This window comes from Erithacus rubecula (genome assembly GCF_903797595.1).
Source record: "Erithacus rubecula genome assembly, chromosome: 5".
NCBI lineage: Eukaryota > Metazoa > Chordata > Aves > Passeriformes > Muscicapidae > Erithacus > Erithacus rubecula.
In genome coordinates this window covers 1720934-1742878 of record NC_136687.1, presented here as the reverse complement: position 1 = coordinate 1742878, position 21945 = coordinate 1720934, and positions in this window count along the sequence as shown.

The window sequence follows — 21945 nt, the reverse complement described above, 5'->3', positions numbered from 1 at the left end:
GAAATGTCCTCCAGACCAGCACATCACCACTTCATTTGGAAGAAAAACAAATTAAATGAGGTAATAATGAGTGCCTCATGCTGTGAACTGCTGCAGGTCCTGCTGACAACTCCACAGACTCCTCTGCTTGTCTGGCTTGAGTTGCAAACCCAGGGTGAAAAGCAGATTAGGGTCACCACCCCACTGGGACCTGCTGAACTAGCCCAGACTTTGCACTTTACAGCCACAAGGCTCCTTCCACCTGCCTCCCCTTTTTCACAGCATCATTTCAAGCTGAGGTGGTTCTGCTCCTCTCTGCTTGCAGCCAGTGGTGGTGTGGCTTTTAGCAAATCTTTCCCAAATCTTTCCTCCCTTAACGAGCACTGCAAGATGCTTGACCAGCAAATGGAAGAGGAATCTGACCCTCAGCTGCCCAGGAGCAGCTCTGCTTTTTCAGAAGGACACACTGATGATGGCAAGGTCAGATTTTACCTGAAGCAGCTCAGGAAGTGCTTCTGGGTGTTTTCCCAGGAGGTTTTCACCTCTGAAGGGGTGGGACACTCACCAGGACACTGCTGGCAGTGTAGGATGGGGTTTACTGCATCACTCTCAGCTGTGCTCCAAAGCCTCTGCAGACACCCTGGTCACTCCAGAGACCTCCTGGTCACCCCAGCCTGAGCCTCCAAAAATTTGGCTGCTGCTTCTGCCCTGCAGCTGCTGAGCCCAGCTCAAGTGTCTTGTCTGGTCTGGGAGCCCAGGGGTGGCTGCTGGGTCCTGGAGGGATTTTCAGTGCCAGTGGCTCCAGCTGGTCTGGCAGTGCTGAGGGGAGCTGGTAGGGCAGGGAGTAGGAAAATAGCCCAGGAAAAGATGTGGCTGTGATGCTGTTTTGTAATCCAAGGGCTCTCTGGTTTGATTCCAGCCTGGGAAAACCCTGAGGAATGTCTCTGTGAGGAAAATAAAGAGGGAGAGCACGGAGCTGTCAGGGTCAAGCAGCTCCTCGTGTTAGGGCTGAGCCCTGGGCAGGATCCTGCAGAGCACAGCACAGCACAGCTGATCCCATGGTGCTGGGGTGAGGTGAGGCCAGGACAGGCCCCTTATAGCCCCTACAGCCCCTTACAGCCCCTTACAGCCCCTTACAGCCCCTACAGCCCCTTACAGCCCCTTACAGCCCCTTACAGCCCCTACAGCCCTTACAGCCCCTACAGCCCTTACAGCCCCTACAGCCCCTACAGCCCCTACAGCCCCTACAGCCCCTTATAGCCCCTACAGCCCTTACAGCCCCTGCAGCCCCTGCCCCACAGCAGGATGGTCCCAGGGAGACTGGGAGTGCTCCAGCCTGTAGGATCTGGGGGTGGATGGTGGTCAGGACAAACTCAGGCACTCTCTGTATTCTGGTCGTGAAACTTGTGGTTTATTGCACAGGGCCTGAGTGAAAAGGGCTCAGCTGGGAGCTGCCAGCCACAGCTCAGAGCAGGGCAGAAAGAGAGTAGGGGGTAGTAAGAGCTCCAAGAAATAAGAGTGGTAAGAGAGGTAAGAAAGTGATTTTCCCATTTACAATACAATAAATCTTCTTCTATGTTGAATATTCTAATTTCCACTAACCAATCTAATACAAGATACAAATCCTATAGCATTTACATACAGCCTATAAGAATCATTACATTACCATAATGTGTTATACTTTGAACCCTAAAAACTACTCTTTGGACCCCTTCTGCCAAGCTAGCAGGGTCTTCTCTGACCTTTGGAGCTGCTCTCCAGCAGAATGCATTGTTCTGTCAAGAGGGGATTACTTTCCTGGCCATCCAATATCTTCAAGTTATTTACTAACTAAGCTTTGGTACCTCAAAGATGGCTTTCACTTCAATCTCACTTATGGTTTCTATATTCTCAAACTCTTTTGCTAGGCAATCATATTTACAAGGTTTTCCTGATTCCTCCTTCCCAACACCAGCCCACAGCACTTTCCACCAGCAGTGGGGAAGGGAAGGGGCTTGAGCAAGACCCTCAGTTTTTCTGTTCTGCTTGGGCATGCAGCTTTTGGTTTTATATTTTGGGTTACTAGGATCTTTTCACAGGGTGGTGAAGACAAAACACTCCTATTCCAGCTGGGCACTCAAGGACAATCTCTGCAAACTTCAGACCCTAAGCATAAACAGCATGAAAAGAGGGCAAGCAGGCAGGCAAGCAAGGAGGATGAAACTTTATTATTTGAGGCTTTTAAATGGATTTCTGTATGCAAACGGACTAAAATCTATAAAAATGTGACATCTCCTGACCAAGCTCCCTTTTGTTTCCATCTTGGAGCCGTCTGGGTATGACTATGGCACTGCTACTGCCAGGGTGAGGCCTTTGAAGGGCCCTCAATAAATATCCATTTTATTCCTCTTAATTCTGGCCTCTGTTCCAGCTCCCCTAGGCATCACCAGGCAGGCTGAGAATTTAGTTTAGCCCTGTGGTTCTCCCTGTGAAGGTGCTGCTGCCCAGGAAGGAAGAAGTGAACCCCAGTGCCACAACATCCCTGCCCAGGCAGGATGCCCTCCTGCTTTGTCCCAGCAGGTCTGAGGGCAGTGATTCCTCTGAAACCCAAAGTCTGCAGAGGAATGAGGGACCCCAGAGCCCAGCCAAGCTCTCACCCTCCCCACACCACATCCAGTGAGATCCTGGCTCACAAAACCCCTTCCCCACCATGCCATGATTGCTGTGAACATAAAACCCTACAGGGCTTAAACCCAACTCAGTCTCATGCCAAGGGCTGGGATGATCCTTCCTTGCCCAAAGGGAGTTTTGGGGCCACCCAGGAGCTTTTATTCCTCTTGGTTTTGTCCCTTTCCTGCCCAAGTGTAACTACAAGCCAAAAACATAATTTGGAAGATGTGGGCATGTACCCACTCCTCTGGAAACCTTACAGGGATATTTGGACAGACTTGTATTCATTGCCCCCCAAAATTGCACAATTTATAGAGATATATCCCAGGAGGGTTCACTGCCTTTCCCAGCTCAGGGCTGAGGTTCTGCACACACCTCATTTTTGCATCCTCCTAAAATGCAGTGGTTTTAGGTGGGAGGATGTTTTTTTGGTTTGGTTTTGCTGTTTATTTCATATTTCAATGATTATTGTTGCATTTACAGTTGTCATCACACCCAAAGTTCAGGGTGGTTTATATCCCATCTGCCTGGGGGCAAGAGTCAAAGCTCTGCTTTTCCTTTAGGACACACAGACTTTCTTTTCCAGACCAGGGATATCTGCAGGGCCCTTTGTCCTCACCACATATAAACCCATGGAAATGGGAGTGTAGGTTTCCTCTGTCCCACAAACACCCACCTTGTCTCCAGCAGCAGCTCCTCACATGGCAGAGGAGCCCCAAACCCACCCCAAACCCACCCTCTCAGAAATCATCTTCCAAACCAACTTTTCCTCCTTGTGCCAAGCTCCAAGTGTCTTTTTCTCACCTCTCAGGCTCAGACAGGGATGGGGAGGAAGGCAAAGTGCTAAAGAGGTGAAGCAGGATGGCTCTGGGATGGCTCTGGGATGACTCTGGGATGACTCTGGGATGTCCCACCTGCAGCTTGGAAGGAGGAGATGAAATCAGACCCTGGATCTTTCCACAGCAAAATGGCCCAACACTGCCAGGAGGGTTTTTTCCACTGTACAGCTACTATAGGCTTGATGACAGGAAAGCTAATTATATCAACATCCTGTTTACCCAGAAGTGAGGAACAGGAGCCCAGAAACACTTGGGCTGTGAGGGCACACTCTGATCAGGTTTCATGACAGAAAAATCTCATCCATGCATCTCAGTCATTTTTCTTCTGCTACCTGCTCTCACTGCCCCAAAATTTGTTGTTTTTTCCAGGCAAAGAGTCTGGGAAGTAAAGCAATGTCTCCCTTGTGTAGTTCCTGGGCTGGGAAATTGCTCCCCTTGTTCTTGCTGGAGCACATGGGGTTTGTTGGAATCCCTACAGGTTCCTCTAACCCTGCAGGAACCCTCAGCCCTGCCTAGAAGGGAAACTTCCCCCAGGAACACCCTGACCAAGCAGGACTTGCAATACCCAGCAAAACCCACCCAGCACCTTGCTTCAGCTTCTCTCTCTTTCAAAGTTCTATATTTAAAAACATTAAAAATCCTGGTGCCTTTTTCTCACCCTCTCCTTGCCCCGCTTTTCACATTCCTGGCTGAGCAGCTGGGTGTGCTGCAGGGTCCTCTCCAGATGTGGCTTCATTTTGGTTTCTGCTTTTCCACCTCACATCAGCCATGGCCCCTGTGCTCATCTGTGCTGTTCCTGCTCCAGGGCTGTGTGGTCTGGAGAAGGGAAAGCTCCAGGGAGATCTTCCAGCATCTTCTATGACCTAAATTGAGGTTTTGAAAAAGAGGGAGAGTGGCTTTTTACATGGACAGGTAGGGATGGGACAAGGGGGAGAGTTTTAAACTGAAAAAGGAGATATTTAAATTGGATATTAGGGTGAATATATTCCCTGTGAGGGTGGGAAGGGCCTGGCACAGGGTGCCCAGAGCAGCTGTGGCTGCCCCTGGATCCCTGGAATGTCCAAGGCCAGGCTGGACAGGGCTGGGAACAACCTGGGACAGTGGAAAGTGTCCCTGCCATGGCAGGGGGGTGGAACTAGAGATCTTTGAGGTCTCTTCCAACCCAAACCATCCTGTGATTCTCTGATTCTCTGGTTTTATGATTCTACTATTTTCTAAATTTCCCATCCTTTCACTTCTCCTCCACCATGGGACAGCCCAGGGATAGCAGGGCTGGAGGAAGGAGGATGATTTATTCATTTTGCTAAAGGAAGGCCCAGTCCTAATTAATGCCATGGCCAAGGCTTTGGAAGCTCACTCTTGTTCCAAATCTCCCTCCCTCCCTCCCTCCCTCCCTCCTTCCCTCCCTCCCTCCCTCCCTCCCTCCCTCCCTCCCTCCCTCCCTCCCTCCCTCCCTCCCTCCCTCCCTCCCTCCCTCCCTCCCTCCCTCCCTCCCTCCCTCCCTCCTTCCTTCCTTCCTTCCTTCCTTCCTTCCTTCCTTCCTTCCTTCCTTCCTTCCTTCCTTCCTTCCTTCCTTCCTTCCTCCTTCCTTCCTTCCTTCCTTCCTTCCTTCCTTCCTTCCTTCCTTCCCTTCCTTCCTTCCTTCCTCTTCCTTCTTCCTTCCTTCCTTCCTTCCTTCCTTCCTTCCTTCCTTCCTTCCTTCCTTCCTTCATTCCTTCCTTCCTTCCCTTCCTCCTTCCTTCCTTCCTTTCCTTCCTCCTTCCTTCCTTCCTTCCTTCCTTCCTTCCTTCCTTCCTTCCTTCCTTCCTTCCTTCCTTCCTTCCTTCCTTCCTCCTTCCTTCCTTCCTTCCTTCCTTCTCCTTCCTTCCTTCCTTCCTTCCTTCCTTCCTTCCTTCCTTCCTTCCTTCCTTCCTTCCTTCTTCCTTCCTTCCTTCCTTCCTTCCTTCCTTCCTTCCTTCCTTCCTTCCTTCCTTCCTTCCTTCCTTCCTTCCTTCCGCAAAACTGAAATGAATGTGGTTTGTCCCAGACTTTATTCTGCATTAGCAAAGCCCAGCTGAATTTATTATCTTGCAGCAAAGAAATGCACCTGAAGAACACCCTGACCCACCTTTCCCTTTTCTCCTGAGTCCTCCTTCATTAAAAGTGGATTGGAGTGGCCAGAAGAACTGGTGAATATGGCAAATCTCTCTAGCCAGATGAAAAAAGAAGAAAAAAACACACAACAGATGAAAAAAAAGACAACATCTGCCACAGCTTATTCACACCAGCAGCACTAAATCAAAACAGGGTAAGAGCTAGAAACAAAAGCAAAATAACTCTTTTGGTTTGGGTCAGATTTCCTTTTTTTTTCCAGTCTGTTTCCAGTGGAGGGGGTTCTTCTGTTTATTTACTTTGACTCAGCCTCAAAAGTCCCTTTGATTTTTCAGAGTAAGCTGAGGGCCAGATGGGGCTGTTTGCACAGCTGCTTGCAGAGCACGAGCCCCTCGTGATGGAGGGTGTAGGGACAGACTGTTGGGGACAGACACGAGATGTCCCAGCACAGGAGGGGTCACAGAGCATGTCCCAGCCTTTCCCTTGTCCCCCAGACCCCCCTGCACCCACAGCATCCTGCAGGGACAGGAGTGTGGTGGAGTCACACAATCATGGATGGTTTGGGTTGGAAGGACCTTTAAAGCCCATCTTGTTCCACCCCCTGCCATGGGCAGGGACACCTTCCACTGTCCCAGGTTGTTCCAAGCCCATCCAGCCTGGCCTTGGGCACTGCCAGGGATCCAGGGGCAGCCACAGCTGCTCTGGGCACCCTGTGCCAGTCTCACCACACACAGAGGGAACAATTCCTTCCCAATATCCCATCCATCCTGCCCTCTGGCAGTGGGAGCCATTCCCTGTGTCCTGTCCCTCCATCCCTTGTCCCCAGTCCTTCTCCAGCTCTCCTGGAGCCCCTTTAGGTTCTGGCAGGTCTCTGAGCTCTCCCTGGAGCTTCTCCTCTCCAGGTGAGCACCCCCAGCTCTCCCAGCCTGGCTCCAGCTCTTGGAGCATCTCCTGGACTCCTCTGGACTCTCTCCAGCCCCTCCACATCCTCCTGCTGTTGGCCCCAGCTCTGCAGGTGAGGTCTGAGCAGGGCACAGGGGCAGAATCCCCTTCCCTGCTGCCCACCCTGGGATCAGCCCAGCACAGGGGGCACGTGGCTGGGCCATGTCAAGTTTCTCATCCACCAAAATCCCCTTTGCACGAGGAACAAGATGTAAAGCAGGAGACAAGATGAAGACCCCGAGGCTGCAGGGAGGGTCTCAGGCTCTGCCCTCATCCTGGCACAGCATTCCAGCCCCTTCCTGCCACTGCAGCAGCACTGGGACACCAGGGCTTGGCTCAATTGTGCACTGGGGCAGAGGTGTTGGACTGGGATGTCCCACCTGCTGTTCCAGAGCAGCTTCAGCACCTTGAAGGTGCTCTGCTAAATCTGCCATGGCAGCTCCCCAGGGCAATTTTGGCTTTGCTGAATTGATCTTTAGGGAGGGAGGAAGTGCTGGATGCACAGAATGCACATAATACAAACTTCTCAGGGACTGAGAAGGGAGGTCAGGAAGAGATAAAGAGCTCCAGGGCAGCCTCCAACAGCCCTCTCTCCCTTTCCCTGGTGGAGCAGTTGTGTTGGGTTGGAGTGTCCAGCAATGTGTGTTCTGTCCCATCTGCTGACCCGGCTGGGGCAGTGCCCCTGATCTCCTGGCACATATTCTCTGCTAATGGGCCATCTTTAAACCAGCTGGGCAATCATCTTTATCTTCCCACAGCACATATCCTCCAGCAGATATCTCCTGTTCATGGCCACTGAGTCCCAGGGCATGGCTGATAAAATTCCATCATCCCACTGGGAGATGCTCCAGCCAGGGCAGGAGCCAAGCCTTTCCTACCCAGAGAAAAACTGAGATTTGGAACACCAGAGCAGCCTTTCCACTGGATTCCAGAGGAAAGCCAGACCCTTCCACATCATCCCTGCACCTTCAGAGGAAACTGCACCTTCTCCAGGAGCACTGCTCCAGCTGAGCCACATCTGCCCCTGCAGGAGGATGCAGCACCATGGAATGGGACTGTGCCACCACCCTGACTGACTGACTGTGCCAGCTTGGATTCTGACTCTGGCAGGGTTGGGATTGTTCTGTGTAATTCTGCATTTCTATTTTAATTTTCCTAGTAAAGAACTGTTATTCCTAATTCCCATATCTTTGCCTGAGAGCCCCTTAATTACAAATTTATAGTAATTTGGAGAGAGGGGGTTTACACTCTCCATTTCAAAGAGAAGCTCCTGCCTTTATTGGCAGACACCTGTGCTTCAAACCAGGACAGCAGTGCAGGAAGGAGCAGCTTTGCTCTACCAGGAGCAGCCTCAGCAGGCCCAGGGCCAGCAGGGGCGAGTGGCTGCCAGACAGGGACAGGATCTGCTCAAGGACAATCCCATCCTTGGCAGTGAATTCAAGGATCTTCCCTGCCCACAGCTTTCAGGGCCCCTTTGGATGCACAGCAGGGATGAAATGGCTGCAGAAAACAGCTGGAAGCTTCCCACCCAACTAGAGCAAAACACTTGGGGTTTTTTGTTTCTTTTTATTTTCCTCCTAATCTAATTCTTGCAAAATGCTGAACTATTTTTGCTGAAATTTTCCAAAAACATTTCAGCCTGGAGGCAGCCAGCCAGCCCGGGGAAAAAGGAGTAGAGTCTGTCAGAGTTATCAGTAATTAAAGGCAAAGTCTTAGAAAAACAAGGAGTGCGTTGATGATGGATCCCAGCTCTCCCTTTAGACCACTGAAATAGAGCAGACCTGGGGCACCAGAAAGGAGGAATGGATGGATGGATGGATGGATGGATGGATGGATGGATGGATGGATGGATGGATGGATGGATGGATGGATGGATGGAATGATCAAAATGGGAAAAAAATAAAAGCCGATGAGCCCATTTTCCTCTCAAAGAGCATGATACCCTTCATATGCTCCAGATAAAGTCCCACAAACACCACCTCAGGCAGAGAAGATCCTCTCAGCCCCTTCTCTGTGGCCATCACAGTGCCAGCAACTGTCATCTCACTAGGAGGAGGGATAGAGATGCAAACTAATCCAGTTCAGAGTTTTCTGGTATCTACAGGAGCTTTTGGTGTTCTCCAGACCATCAGCAGTTCCTGGGGCACCAGGATTCCCAGAGATGATGCTCCCTCTGAGAACAGAACCACAGGGAAATCACACGTGGCCTTGGACCATGGAAAATGTCATCCTCAGCAGAAAACAATCCCTTCCTGAAATAAGAGAGATATTTTGGGACACAGCACAAAGAAATTAACTCCACGAACAAAGCTCTGCCGGGGTAGCTTGCTCCAAATTAAAAAGCAGCCCACTTTACTCTGTGAAAAGCAGGATTGTGACCTATAAGACCACAAAAACCTCACCAGGATGCTCATCCCAAATGTCACAGCCTGACCTGGGGTTCCCAGCCACTGCACACGTGAGAACATCACTGCAGAGCTCAGGGCAGTGGGAAATGCAGCTGGAGATGTAATCCAGCCACAGGCAGCTGGAGGGAAGCAGATTTCCATCAAAACCACAGAGCATCAGAATTGCAGAGGCAGCAAAGCTGTGAGCAACCTGAAACCCTGCTTTGGCCAAGAATATTTACATCTCATTTGGGAGCAGCAGCACGGACAGGCCAGCACGTTCAGGCCTCTGGAACACGGACTCAGGAATTTTTGGCATGTTAAACTATCTCTTCTGGGGATTTTTTGGTCTGTTTTCTTGCTCTTGAACCATCTTTTCAGGCTCCTCTGTGCAGCTGAAGGGACCAGGAATTTTTGTTGCATGGAGATCCACTCCTGCAGTATTTCTGTGGACACTCACTCAAGTCAGGGTGGTAAGAAAAAAGAACCAGGGATCTCAGCTAACAGCCCACATCATCAGAATCCCTGGCACACAGTTGTGAATTAGTTGCTATGATAATTTCTTTATTAATTTATGTTATTCCTTTGGCCCCTAAGCTCTCCTTGCATGGACCAGGATCACGTTGTGCAAGATGCAATGCAACAAAAATGCAGTTTATTGGGCAAAGAAATAGATTTCCTCCACATTTTTAAGCTGCATTTCAAGTTTGCACCAAGCTTCAAGAATTGAGTGAGATTTCAAAGCTTTGTACTCTTGGACAGGGGAGTGATACAGAACTAGGGTCAGGATCCAAAAGGATATTTGGCAACATTTTCATTCTGTGGTCAATCCCCATCCCTTCTTACCCTGTATCCCTCTCCATCAGTGGGTGAACAGAGGGGAGGTCAGTTGTGGCTGGGACAGCTGTGTCCAGAAATCCTGCTGGGAGAAAGGCCTGGGGCTGGGAGAGGAAGGCAGGGAAAATGAGGATTCAAGCCATGACCCTGCAGAGAGGCTTCCCCAGGGAATGGTCACAGCCCCAAGGCTGCCAGGGCTCAATTTGGACAATGTTCTCAGCCACAGGGTGGAATTTTTGGGGTTGTCCCTTGTGGGGCCAGGAGCTGGACTCAAGGATCCTTGTGGGTCCAGCTCAGGGTATTTTAGATCTGAAAATCACCACTTTTTTTTTTTTTTTTTTTTTTTACCTCCTCATCTCCCACACAAACCCTCCTGGGACCTCTTCCTGGTTCCTACATCCCTCACTGAAGAGGAATTAAAAGTCTTTTCTGTGCTCCCCAACATTACAAACCCTCCACAACATAGTTCCAGCTCAAGAGCACTTTGAAGATGGGGCTGAAGTAAAAAGCAAAGATGCCAAGACCACAACCAACAAAAATTTCTCACAGATGGGATCTTGCATTCACACCTAATACAACTCTCCATTCCGGATGTTCCCAAGGGATTTATCTGGATGAGTGGAGTTACCAGGCTCCCAAATCCACCCATCCTTGAAGGGCCAGACCTAGCACATAAAGCCCATGGAGGAGCTTTGTGTCACTAACAAAAAAATACAATTTTACAAAGCTCACTGGGAGTGGACACCAAGCCTTTTTCCAGCAAGAAAAGCTGCCCCCCACTCCTGCTGGGGCTGGAGGAAAAGGGAACATCCATGAATGTCCTCCCCAGCCCACACTCCAGCCCCCCATGCCCTGCCTGGTGCTCCTGGCTCCAGAGATTTCTCCAACCAGCACTCCTGTGCTTCTGGATACAGCCACTAGAGGATGGCAGTGTCCCAGGCCACGCTGGGAATCACCAAATCCTGCTTTGGAAACCATCCCATCAGTGCCAGGGCTCCAAAAATATCCACCCCCAATCACTCCAGTCCAAATCACAAGCTGGCAGTTCCCAGCCCTCAGCTCTGCTTTGCATCCCTAGCAAAGGCAGGCCCTTTGGAGACTGGAAATTGGGATTTTTACAGGGCTTCCTGGTCCCCCTGGACACAGGTGGGTGTGTTTGGATGAGTTACCTGGTGTGCTTCCAGATCTCACTCCAGTTTGTGTGACCACAAGATGGTCAGAGCTCTGTTCTCAGGGAGTTTCTGCCACCTCCATGGTTTTCCTGCATCCCCCATCAGATGCTCTGACCTCTGGGCTCGCCATGGGATCATGATTTGCAGCAAAAAGCAAAGCCTGATGAGCCAAGGAGATGGAGGCAGCTCAACCCCTGCATCCCCCCAAGACACCTTCGAGGGGATTTTCAAGGCAAATATCTGGAAATGATGAATGCCAAGTAGAACCCAATTATGCCAAAAATATCCTGTCTGAGCCACAGCTTGAAGGAATATTCCCCCTCCTGAGGAAACATAACAGCCAAGCTGAGCTGCAGAATGAGATGAGCTCTGAATAAGAGCTCGTTGGGGAATAAAACATCATTAGTTGTATAAAAATAAGATATGAGTGTGGATATGAGTGTGATGAGGCTGGTGGCTGCCTCGTTCCTGGGTGTCCATCACCCTGCTGCAGCCAGAGATCCTCAGCAATCCACTGGGAATCCACCTCCTTGATTCCCTGGGGATGAATCCTGCCCAGTGGGGTGAGTGTTGTGCTCCAAGCAGAGAAGGAAATCTCCATTTCTTCATGGGTTTGAGCAAAGCAACCAGGACATCAGGAAGAATTCATTATCTCAATATGCAAATCAGTCTCAGCATGAAAATAGACTGGATTTGCTCCTGTCTCCTTGGAGTGAACACTGGCAGTGATGGTGACATCTTCTCACAGGTCACCTGTGGCTTTCCCATTCATTCCCACAACAATTCCAAGTGCATCCCACCCTATGGTGGATCTGCTGGGCTGGCCCCAGCACACCAAGGGCTCTCTTGAGGAGCCCAAAATGGAACATGGGCTCCAGGCTTGGTCTTGCAGTGATCCCAGATCCTCTGTGCAGGTGTCCATCAGCCTCTGCTGAACTCCATCCTCCATCCTGCTGAATGGCCACCCTGCTCCCCAGTTTGGTGCTACCCACAAAATGCAAAGCCACTCTTGGCTCTGGGAGACCCCAAAACAAAGCTCAGAGGCTGGGAAAAAAAGGAATAAAGCTCCTTGAGTGCCCCACACATATTGGGGAGCATCTTCACAAACCCTTGACTGCTCTGGGGGGCTGGAGGGGTATGGTGGCACCTCTCCCTTCCCAGGATGTATCCCACTCCTGGGGAGGGGAACCTGGTGGCACAGAATCCTTCCACAGCATCCCTGAAACACTTTTCCTCTGCTAATTAAAGTCTCTGACGTCAGTGTTTCAATTCCAAGCAGTTTCATAACACCTGGAGGTGTCCAGGGCTCTGCGCTGCATCAAGGGCAGGGATGGAAATAGATCCACCAAATTCCAGCTCCCTGCTTCCCAGCTCCCTCCTCTGCAGCCATGCCCCATCCTGGGATGGATGGGCCTTGGGAAGAGGTGTTCCATAGCCAGGTGGCAGCAGAAGAACTGGTGTCCCACCCTGTGGTGAGTTCAGAGGGGTCCCCAGCTCGATGTCCCCTGCCACTCTCCCATCCAGACCAGCATCCAAACCCCCCTTCTCTCTCCAGTGGGAATTTCCATATGGTGGCTCAGCTTTCCCCACCCAAACAGAGTTATAAAAAGGCACTGCAGAGACCTGAGGGCCATCCAGCAAATTCCTGCAGCACCAAGGGGAGGTTTTCACGAGGGACTGGGCTGAAGCCTCAGAGCTGGAGCCAAGTCCAGCTGAGTCAAAGCTCCCTAGCAGCTTGCCAGCTGGATGCAGTGTGCCCCAGTTTTATGGGAAAGGCACCCAGCCAGAGGCAGCTGAAGCACAGCCCAGGCTGAGTGTTCCTCACCCGTGCACAAAACAAGGATACAAGGATGGGGTCAGGAGCCTCCTCCCCGAATCATCCCTCTCTGCAGGTCACAAATAACCCCAGGGCTGCTCAGATCAAAAATTCCTGCTGCCACATGGAAAAGCTGGTGACTAGAAGGGCACACTGAGCCCTCCTGGCTCTGCCTGGGGCAGATGGTAAAGAGCCCCTTCTGCACCCAGGCTCAGGGTGGGCTTTAGCCAACACAGAGCAAGGTCACCCAGCAGCACTGACCAACACCAGCCTCAAAACTGTAAGGACATCCCAAATTTTCTGGCTCAAGGCCACTCCCAAGGCTGTGGGACAACTTTGTGTTGTTGCAGGTCTCCCAGCCCTGCTGTGCAGAGGCAAAAATCCTCTTCAGCTCAAGCCAAGGCTCTGACCTTGAGATAGCCACATTTTGGGGAGCTGCAATGTTTTCCAGAGTTTCCTGTTCTCCCCTCCCTGTGATAGTGTCCCACACATTTCCCATGGGAGCTGCTGATCTCTCCCCCTCTGTTCCCAAGGGCAATGTGAAAAAGCATCACTCAGTGCCCTGAGAAGGACAACATGGCAAGGGCAGATGGCCCCAGGGAGAACAGGTCACCCCAGTGGGCTGTGCCTCAGTTTCCCCAGCTATCAAAAGAGGATTAGTTCACTTCCAGGATGTCATGAGGCTCAGGAGTAAACACTCCTGGGGCAGGATCAACCTCTCAAAGGCAGCAGCTGATCTGAACTGCTCCAAGCACTGTCCAGGAAGGGGAGATGTGGTGGAACCTCAACCTCCCCAGTTAGCTGGTGACAGGCAGGGACACCACGGTGTGGACACATGAGGAGCTGCCTTTCCCTACACCAAGAAATGGCTCCAGTGGCTGAGCCCTGGTTTTTCCAGTCTCCCCATTTATCCAGAGAGGATTTATGCAGAAAGCTGCTGCCACACCTGCCCTATGAGACCTGGGATGTGCTGCTCTCCTGTTAGGGTGGGAGAGGAGGTGAAGCCCCTTCCTAGCACAGCTTCCATTTTGGGAAGGTGCTTCTGGGCTGGGGTTCTCCTGATGGAAAGATGTTTGAGAAGGATTTAATAGGAAAAATGGAGAAAACACTGTAAGTACCATCCTGTTTATGGAGCCCCAAGCCCACTCAAGAGTAAGGAAACCCCCCTCAAAGTGGTTAATCTATGTTATACCTGGGGAAACTGAGGCAAGGGGCTGCAGCTGGGCCAGAGGGCTCCCAGACATTGTTTCTCTGCAAACACTGGAGATTTTGGGGTGCAGGTGGGATGTTATATCTTCCCTCACTTCATTGCCCAGCTCATCTCAGACACCAATCCCCCATCCACTCTCTCCTTCTACAACTGCCTTAATTACAGCTCCAACAGAGGATCCCACCCCTCCCTCCTCACCCACTGCCTCCTCTACCTGCTTTAAGTCCAGTATTGAGCCAACCTTCTCCCATTACAGGCTTGGGATGGCTGCCCACAGCACAGGGTGACAACTGGGTTACTCTGCCTGGGCTCATATTGCAAACCCAGCACTGCTTCCCACCTACTCAACCTCAAAAATATCTGAGTGACACCAATGCCAACTTCCCAAAAAGCCACCTGCTCCTCTCCATGGCTCCCAGGGCTGGGGCAGCTTTGCAGGAGCACCACAGCTGCTGTCTGTACATGGGAACTCCCTGCTGACCTCACCTCGGTGCCAGAGGCGTGGGGAGCTGCAAACCCTCATTTGGGGGATAGACTCACCCAGATGGTCGGGTGGGCACCTCATCATCCTGCTGCCAGCACAGCACCGTGTTTTGCAGCTGTTTGGTGGTTCAATGTGGACACTGAGGAAGAGAAAAAAACTCCTAGAAATGACCCATGGGCAGGATTTGCTGACTCAGTGAGTTTGTGAGGCAAAGAGCTCCAAGAGAGGCCAAAACCAAAACCCTTTGGAGGAAAGTTTAAAGAAGAGTCCTTTGGGATGACTGCTGATGCATTCAGTGTTGGTGTTGGGTTGGTGTGTCCAGCAATGTGTGTTCTGTCCCATCTGCTGACCTGGTTGGGGCAGTGCCCCTGATCTCCTGGCACATATTCTCTGCTAATGGGCCATCTTTAAACCAGCTGGGCAATCATCTTTATCTTCCACAGCCCATCCTCCCTCCAGCAGATATCTCCTGTTCATGACCACTGAGTCCCAGGGCATGGCTGATAAAATTCCATCATCCCACTGGGAGATGCTCCAGCCAGGGCAGGAGCCAAGCCTTTCCTACCCAGAGAAAAACTGAGATTTGGAACACCAGAGCAGCCTTTCCACTGGATTCCAGAGGAAAGCCAGACCCTTCCACATCATCCCTGCACCTTCAGAGGAAACTGCACCTTCTCCAGGGGCACTGCTCCAGCTGAGCCACATCTGCCCCTGCAGGAGGATGCAGCACCATGGAATGGGACTGTGCCACCACCCTGACTGACTGACTGTGTCAGCTTGGATTCTGACTCTGGCAGGGTTGGGATTGTTCTGTGTAATACTGCATTTCTATTTTAATTTTCCTAGTAAAGAACTGTTATTCCTATTTCCCCTATCTTTGCCTGAGAGCCCCTTAATTTTAAAATTATAATAATAATTTGGAGGGAGGGGGTTTACATTCTCCATTTCAAAGAGAAGCTCCTGCCTTGATTGGCAGACACCTGTCCTTCAAACCAGGACAGAATTTCCTTCTCCCCACTCTCCCAGCCAGGTTTATCCTGCTCCACGGGGAGGCTTGGCCAGCTCCCTGTGTTTACATCCCCTGAGATGCTATCAGGGCTCAGGCTCTGCCTGTACTTGCAGGAGGTAAATCCACATTCAGTGTGTAGGGTGGGGACTTTCCTCTCTCCCAAGTTAAAGACAGCTTCAGAGGAGTTGCCTCAGTGTCTGCTCTCCTCAGTGCTCAGGCATCTCATCACCACTTCCATGGATTTTCAGATGTGGAAGAGGGAGGTTCATCAGCCCCTCTGGATGGTGCCAAGTGGCAGCCAAGAGAACAGGCCTGGAGATGAAGTTTCTGGCAGAAGCTCTAGAGATTTTCTTTTCCATTAGCTTGTTTTTGTATTATTATTTATTTATCTTAGGTAGAAGTCATTCACTCAGCATGAGCATTTGCCATCGTGCAGGACCCACACTTCCCATGGGGCAGGAGGGTGTGGTGGGCCCCAGATTCAATGTCCTCAGCAGCAGATGTCCTCAGCCATCACTTCTCTGGTCATCTCATTTGCTGGATGGTGCTCTTTATACCCAGAGACCTTTGATGTTGTTCATCCCACGAGCTCTCCTCTCAATCCTCCCAAATTACAGATTTAGGGAATCATGGAATAGTTTGGGATGGAAGAGACCTTAAATTTTCTCCAATTTTCACCTCCTGGAAATTTTCCCTATTTAAAAGTTGTTCCTACCTTTATCCAAGAGCCCTGTGGATGCTCCTGCAAGGTCTTTCCCAGCCTAATCTTAAATAAATCTTGGTTTATCAAGTGTGGTCTCAAACAAAAGCAAAGAACAAGTGGAACAAGTCTGAGGAAGGGACACTGTTCAATAAAGTTGGTCTGGAGTCTCTTGTTCACCTCCTCCTGCTTTGTTTCCTAGACCCTATTTCCTCAAAAAAAAAAAAAAAATTATCCTCAAAGCCAAATTTTTTGTCCATCACTCCACCCTACAACTAAATCCATGTGTTAGAGGGAAGTGGCTGTTCCTGGTGAGGTGGGAATTGCCTTGTATTCCCAACACAGCTGCCCAGAGGGGAGTAAAATCCCTGAAACTGCTGATCTTGGGAGGATGCCAGTGGCAGATCCCTGGAGCTGTCAGCTCCAGCTCCTGCTCAGCCTCGTGCCCAAGCACACCCCAGAAATGTGCCTGGGATGGATCCCACCTGCAAACTCCAAGTGCTCCTGGACAGGCTGTTCCTAGCAAAGCCCAGCCCAGGGGCTGGCAGAGCTCTGGAGACAGTGAGAGTGTGTGTGTGGCTGTCTGAGCCTGCAAGGGACAGCTTGGACCCATTCCCAGTTTGAAGCATTCCTGTCTCTTCATGGCTGATGTTCTCCAGATGTTTTGCATTGCAGCCCCATGTGGAAACCCTCTGGCCCCAGGGCTGAATCCTGCTCAGCCCTGCACACTGCAGGAGGAGGAGGGGGGTTTACATCACAGTATCCACACCATTTATTCTATTTAAAGCATGAATCAACCCTGGGATGCACCACAGCTGCCCAAAAGTGCCTATTCCCATATCTGCTCATCCTTTTGAACTCTTTTTTTCCCCAAGGAAACACCACACGTGGGATCACCCCCCTCCCCTCAATTCCATCCAGTGCTGTAAAGCAGAAAGACACGGATACAACCTCTGGCTTAGGAAGTCCTGAAGCAGCAAATTGCCAGAAGCTGAGAGAACATAATGTGGAAAGCATTCCCCTGGCTTGGCCCTCAGCTCACATTCCTGCAGAGCAGCTCCCCAGTCCCAGCCAGGGCATGGATAGCAGCAGAGCTGGATGTGGTTCTGGGCCAGGAGGAGCTCCCTGCCACTGTGCAAGGATGTTCCTGTCTGTACTCTCCATTTCTGGGGGGTTTGTTGAATCCACATGGTTTCATTCCCTGCCTGTCTCTGATGGGTGGGATGAGGTGCACTCCTAAGGGATAAGGGGGATCTGGTTGCCCTGCCTCATGTCTTGGTCTAGTTTGGTCCCTGAAGTGACAATCTAATGTTCCACCCCCACCAGGGATGTGGATTTGGCAGCATGGATGCAGTGGGACATCCCATTCCCGAGCACCAGTCACCACACAGCCAAAGGACATGGTTTGATTTCCCTTCAGGAAACTTCCTCATCTACTATTATCAGATATTTCAAGACACCCCTCCTTTATCTACCTCCCTTCTCCTTCCTCCACACTCCATACATCACTGAGGGTGAGAGCAATCCTCTATCCCCTGCAATCTTCCCATTGCTGGGGCTGCTTCCCCCTGAGCCCACTTTTCCATTTGCTCTTCCCTGCAAGCCCATTCTTGTGCCAGTGCTGGCTCCTGCCAGGACAAGGGCACTCAGCCTCAGTGAGGGTGTTTTTCCCAGAGCAGGAGAGTGCAGGCAGAGCCCAGTGGTGCCAATGGGGTGAGGGAGGGTCTAGTTGCCTGATGGGAATTCCCAACTGCTTCTTCCTCTCCTTTCAGGAACCACCTGCATCCTCCAGCAAATGCTCCCTGCTCCAGAAGAAAGCACTTGAAAAGTTTTCCTGACCTCAGTGGTAGGAAAACCCTCATGGCAATCAGCTCTCCATCCTGACAGTGCTGAGCCCAGCTCCAGGCTGTGCCAGACACACCAAACTGCCAGGGACATTCCCAGCCTGTGGCTCTGGGCCCCACAGCCCCAACTCCCCTAAATGAAGCTTTCAGCATTGCTTGGTGATGTCCAGGTTTTTCCCTGGCCCATTTTTAGTCTGGAGGAAGAGGATGGACCCACATGGATACAGGTTGTGCTATTTCATCTCCAGGCACCTGCACACAGGCTCCCACCCAATTTACTTCCCAGCCTGGATGCAAGCAGTGACTTCCTGAATTCCCCTTCCCTACTGGGGCTGGCAGGATCCTGTGCTGCAGCCAAGCCCCTTGGAGTGTGATGAAGAGGAAGAGGAAGAGCTGCAGGGGTTTGGTTTCCACCCAGGAGCAACACCTGCTCCACCTGATCCTCGGGGAGGGATCACCTGGGTGGATGCAAAGGCCAAGGAGGGAGGTGGGAGCTGGGTCAGCTCCGGGCAAGCCCTGCCAGAGCAGTGTCATTACTTGACTCACAAAGTCATTAATGAATCAAAAGCTCCCTGCTAATTGCTGTTATGAGGAAGAGGAAGAGTCTGTGCTGCTCCACCCTGCTCTGCATTGGGCTGGCCAGGGGTAGAACCAGCGTGGAAGGGGTGGAGAAGAGGTGTGAGGAAGCAGGGCTGGTGGTACCAGCTGAGCAACCCCAGAGCAGCAGGGAGGGAGCAAGGGAGGCTCCCCACATCCCCCTCAGAGGCACAGATGGGATGGGCACACGCTGATATTTATAGAATCATAAAATCATTAATGTTGGGAAAGTGCTCTGAGATCATCCAGCCCCACCGTTTACCAGCAAGTGTCCTTGGCTGAGAGGGGACAGGGTCACTCTCGGGTCAGCAAGGCCACCCCAGAGACCTCAAGTGAAAGGAGGGGAGAAGGGGAGGCAAGGAATGGGGAGAGCAAGCAGTCAGGATGGATGAAAAAGGGAAAATACAGAAGAGTGAAGTGAGTATTTTTCCAGTGAGGGCTGCCCAGTGCTGTGCCATGGGCACTGGGACCAAGGAAAGGGATGATCTGCAGGAACCCAACCCTTCCTGTGCCTACCAGGTCTCCCCTCCTTGGCCAGGTTGGTGATGCTGAAGGTCCCCTTGACCACAAAAGAAAAGATGTAGGGGTAGATCAGAGAATCGTGGGATCATTAAGGTTAGAAAAGCCCTCTAAGGACATCAAGTACAACTGCTCCCCCAGCACTGCCAGTCCCCCACTGACCCATGTCCCCAAGTGCCACATCCACATGGCTTTTAAATCCCTCCAGGGATGGGCATTCCACCACTGCTCTGGGAACCTCTCAGGGTTTGACCATCCTTTCAGACAAATTTTCAGAGGAGCAGGAGGTCAGGACAGGCTGTGGGAGGCAGTGACAGGGCTGCTGCCACCACTCCAGCCTCCACCTACTTTCCAGGGACACTGCAGGCCCATCCCTGCACTTGTCACCCCATTTGAATTGTGGTGACAACAGATCTGCCATGGCATTCCAGCACTGCCAGAGAGGAATGAGAGCAGAAAGGAGACATCTTCCACCTTCCTATGGGACAGACCCACCCTCCCTTATCACCCCATCTCCATTAGTCCAGGCATGCAGCCAGGCTGGATGAAAGCACCTTCACTCATCCAGTAGGAAAAACAGGATTTTCTCCTACATACAGCAAGGTGTTGTTAGCAGAAACTCATGGACAGGGAGAAAATGAGCAGTGTGGCCAGGAAGGGAATATGATGCATCCCCAAAGCCCCAGTTAGCTGAATTTGGGTGCCCCCATCCTGCATCCCCCCCTCTGCCAGCACACAGGCAGGAAGGACTCTGCCCATCCAGCCTTTCCTTTCCACTCAGGGGACTTCCTTGGCCATGTCCCCATGCAGGCAGCAGCACTTCCCAAAGGGAAACTGAGGCAGGGAGGCTGGTGCACCACAGGAGCTGCTCTCTGTAGCTGGCAGTAGACCCTGGCATAAGGCAACTCCAGCTCTGGACACAACGGACACCCTGCCTTGCCCATGTCCAGAGGGCCATTTTTGGGTGTTTTTTATTTTCTGTCATCCAGGGAAAGAGGCTGGACATGCCCTGCTGTGTATGCAGCCCATGTGCCCTGGGCTGATCCCCCAGCATGGACAGCAGGGGAGGGGGTGGGACTTTGCTCCTCTGCCCTGCTCAGGTGAGACCCCACCTGCAGAACTGCCTCCAGCCCTGGGACCCCAAACATCAGAGGGATATGGAGCTCTGGAGAGAGTGCAGAGGCCACAGAGGTGCTCTGAGAGCTGGAGCCCTTCTGCTCTGGAGCCAGGCTGGGGGAGCTGGGGGTGCTCACCTGGAGAGGAGAAGCTCCAGGGAGAGCTCAGAGCCCCTTGCAGAGCCTAAAGGGGCTCCAGGAGAGCTGGAGAGGGAAAGAAGTGCAAGAAATGCAAGAGGCTGCATTTTTATCACCAGGAAAAAATGGAATAGTGTAATAGTTTCACAATGACAGAGGGGAGGGTTAGATCGATATTAGGAAGAAATTGTTCCCTGTGAGTGGGGGGAGGCTCTGGCACAGGTTCCCCAGAGAGGCTGTGGCTGCCCCACCTCTGCAGAAATCCAAGGCCAGGTTGGGAACAACCAGATCTAGTGGAAGCTGTCCCTGAGCATGGCAGGGGGCTGGAACAAGACGAGCTTTAAGGTCCCTTCCCACCCAAACAATTCCATGACGCCGTGCCAAGGACAAGGCTCGCAACTCCCTCCCCTCCAGCTGCAGCTCCAGGCTGTGCCCCGAGTGCCCGCGTGGGAGGAACGGCAGAACCCGATTTCCGAGTGCATTTGCTTCCCAAATCCATCCCGTCCCGCGGGGCTCCGCAGCCTCTTCCCAACCCCGGGATCCCGCTCCAGCGGCCCAGCGAACGCTCCCGTGCCCAGCGGGGATTCCCACAGCGGGAACAAGGCTTCCACCCAGCGAAAGCATCCAGCGGATCCGCGTCCAGCCTCACGGCTCGGGAATCCCGGCAGGGCCGGCGGGTCCAGCTGCGGCAGCGAGCCCGGCCGGGAGCGCGGGATGGGCATCCCGGTGTCCCTGTCACAGCACTGCCCATCCCGGTGTCCCTGTCACAGCACTGCCCATCCCAGTGTCCCTGTCACAGCACTGCCCATCCCAGTGTCCCTGTCACAGCACTGCTCATCCCGGTGTCCCTGTCACAGCACTGCCCATCCAAGTGTCCCTGTCACAGCACTGCCCATTGTTCCTGTTACAGCACTGCCCATCCAAGTGTCCCTGTCACAGCACTGCTCATCCCAATGTCCCTGTCACAGCACTGCCCATCCCAGTGTTCCTGTTACAGCACTGCTCATCCCAATGTCCGTGTCACAGCACTGCTCATCCCAGTGTCCCTGCTGTCGAAGTAGCAGGGATGCTCATCCCGGTATTCCTGCTGTTACAGCCGCGTCCAGCTCTCCACGCAGGCCTGAGAAGGGAAGGAAGTGGGAAAAGAGAATCAGCTTCCCTTGCACGTCCGGAAACGTCCTCGGACCAGTGCATGACACTGGCTCTGGGTGACATCCCAGCTCCAGGGGTGATGTCATTTCCCCCACAAGTGACGATCATGCCCATGGGAAAGGGACAGTGATGGTGACAGCTGGAGGGGTGCGGGCAGTGATGAGCAGAGCGGGACAGTGCCCCCTGTGCCACCTCCTGTCCCCTCTGTGCCACCCCTCCTGCCATCCTGTCCCCACTGCCACCAACCCCTGTCACCTGCCTTCACCCAGTTCCTCCTGCCATGCCCTGTCCCCATCTGCACCCCGCCCTGTCCCCACTGCCACTTCATATCCCCAAAGTCATCTTCTGTCTCCACAGCCCTTGATCCTACAGTTACCCCATATCCCCACTACGTCATCCCCTCTCTCCTGTGCCATCCTGTCTCCAGAATCGCTCCCTGTCACTTTAAGTCCTCACTACACCATC